Consider the following 2951-nt stretch of genomic DNA (forward strand, 5'->3'; position numbering starts at 1 on the left):
GTGAATAGGGAATGTAAAGGTTAGTGAACATTTTTTGAAATCACTTAGAAGAAAAATACTGTATGTTCAAATGTGAAGAAAGGGTAAAACCATGATGGTAATTAAGAAGGAAGGAAATGGAGAGGTGAATTTCTGCATGGACGGTGGTATATTGAAAGCAATTGAATCACAAACGTATTTAAACGAAAATATTTCGGATGATGGCAAAATAGGAAAAGATGTGCAACGCAGACCCAAGCAAGAAAAGTAGTAAGAAGTGTTTAAGAGTCAAATGGAATTGGAATTTTAGGTGTTTGCCTTTGTGTAACCTTGCCTTCCAGAAAGGTTGAAAAAATGGGTTGGGGGAGGGGGGAAAACCGAATTTTGACTGTCGACGTCGTTCCTCGTTAGTCGGTCTTTGGGGTCTGCGAGACGAGGACGCAGAAAGCTAAACCACTCGACACTTGATGCATTGTGCGGGCAGCTGGCTGAGCGAGTCCTCTAGTGGAGAAGTGTAACACGTACCAGATATAAATCAGTGAGGTGTGTGCCACAGCTTAATTTGTCACTCTTTTATAATTTTTTCATATATAAAATTAGGCAATAAATAATCCAGTCATAAACTTTTATAAAGAATTGTTACTGTAATTTTACACGATATATGAACAGAGAGGAAATAATAATGATTTCAAACTTAGATTTGGTGATGAGTATTTAGTTATTTCAGTTTTGTTCTCACAAAACATGTCTCGTCCGTTCCGGAGAAAGTTGCTGAAAGCTTAGACAATATATATCCATACACAAATGGTGATCAATTTATAACTTCATATTATATCCCTGAAAAATTATTTCAGTTCTATTACTCATGAAGGGCGTAACATTTTGAAAACTTCAGAGTTTCACACAAGGAACTTCAAATTGTTTCATCTAGATTCGCTCTTAAAATTCACATTAGCTTTTTAATAAATTTAGACTATCACACAATTAGTAAATCAATAAACATTCATGCCACCAGATAAGTTTAGCAAATAGTGTGGGGGGGGGGGAGGGATGGCATCGATGAATTTAAGAGGCCGTCGGAACACTGACCTCTTGAACATCCGTGGTGATAATCGTGGGGCCACAAATGTAAAACAAATTTCTTGAACCTCAATGTGAAAACAACTATCATCATCAAGTCATCATACAGGCATGAATTAAAAAACATATGATAAATAGTTTTATAGTGGCCTAATAGGGAGTATATAAAACTAAATAACAAATAAAAAGTTTGCAAATAGTCTCCATGTAAAATTACCAGAGAAGAGGCTGCTGAAGATCGGGTAGATTTTTTATTAAGTACAAAATTACTTACAATATTTTTTTTATTGTTTTTCTCGCTAATTTGAGAATCATTCTTTTATTCCACTTCCATCCAGCTATGAATAATTAATAATAGTGTTTGTTTGCATATCGTGCCATGTCACTGCCGTCTTGTGTATTGAGACGGCAGTGGCCATGTTCAGTATTGGGTCGTAAGTTAATGTACTGTAGTCCAATGCAAAACTTGAATAATACATGAAGCCAACTCTGTACTTATATGGGAATGTTGAATGTTGGCCATAAGTGATTTACAGGGATACGTATTAACCTATCTTCTGCAACCAAACCTAGCATAGGGTCCCGCAGACTTCCTAACGGGGGAGCGATTTGGCAACTGGACCCCACCTCATCCTTCCCAAAGAAAAAGTTATATTTATTATAAAACATCAATATCTAGGCAATTTTAAATTTCCGAAAGTAGCAATAGAGAAGAAAAGAAACCACTGAAATAGACATATAAGTAACGACAAAAAAATTGCGTAACTTGGCTTGGTATCGATGTAAATGAGAAATTGGTGAGAATGTTTGGAGCGAGAAGGATATGCCCAAAGCTGCTTCGACATAAAAAATGGATGACTGATTATCTAATTTAATTGGCGTTACATGATACATCATCAAAGTTCAAAGACACATAAACCGGAAGTGTTCAACCTAGAATCAATCAATCAATCCAAGCTGGAAGCAGGAACGAGGCTGCAGAAGAAGAAAAATATTCCATGTTTAGCCTCGAAGATATAATAGTATCATTGACCATTTCTGGTCAATGATTGTTTTTTTTTTTTTTTTTTTTTTTTTTTTGCGCTGAATACCTTGATTTTCAGAGGTCAAATAAAATTACAGTAACTACCCTACAGAGCAGCTAATTCATTCAATTTTTCGAAGTTCCTAAATAATACACATCTAGATGGAGACGATGACCATGTGTAAACGGGAAACTTTACTTTTAGTTTATCCATTTCCTTGTTTCCTTTCCTCACTGGGCTGTTTTACCCTATTGGAGCCCTTGGGATTATAACATTCAGCATTTCCATTTAGGGATGTAGCTTAGAAGATAATAATGATAAAAATTTAATAATGATAATGAGAATGATAACAATAATAACAAGTGAGCAAGTCCTGAACGCGGACATGGTCCTCGTAGAGGACATACCTCCGCCAAGGTGACCTAGAGCGCCATATGTCCTAGAATCATGAATTGATGTGACTTCGACTTTCAAGTAGGTTGCGCCTGGACTAGGACTTCCCTGTTGGCTTATGCAAAAGTCAGTGCTTTATTTCTGTCTCTTGATATGGCCACTTATGTCATAGTGACACCAGTGACCCCTGTGACCTTGACCTTGGGGTGACCTTGACCAAAATTTAATCAGTTCTTCCATACACATTGGGGAACTACTTGGCCAAGTTTGAAGTGATTCCGTGTAGAAATGTGGCCTCTACGTTGTCCACAGACAGACAGACAAACAGAGAAACAAACAAACAAACAAACAAACAAACAAACCGAACCGAAAACATAACCTCCGCCGCTTGGCGGAGGTAATAATAATAATAATGTTAATAATAATAACAATACTACTACTACTACTACTACTACTACTACTACTATTAATAAT

The 2951-nt window shown here is 36.5% G+C and overlaps 1 protein-coding gene across 1 annotated transcript in view; it reads left to right on the forward strand.

The window, feature by feature from the left end:
• Positions 1-402: 402 nt before the first annotated feature.
• LOC137641582 (alkylglycerol monooxygenase-like) overlaps positions 403-2951 on the forward strand; it is a 35542-nt gene continuing 32993 nt past the window's right edge. The window contains exon 1 of the mRNA XM_068374291.1: positions 403-522. The gene's annotated coding sequence lies outside the window, so the exon portion shown is untranslated. The remainder of the gene's footprint in view (positions 523-2951) is intronic.

This window comes from Palaemon carinicauda, chromosome 5 (assembly GCF_036898095.1).
Source record: "Palaemon carinicauda isolate YSFRI2023 chromosome 5, ASM3689809v2, whole genome shotgun sequence".
Lineage (NCBI taxonomy): Eukaryota > Metazoa > Arthropoda > Malacostraca > Decapoda > Palaemonidae > Palaemon > Palaemon carinicauda.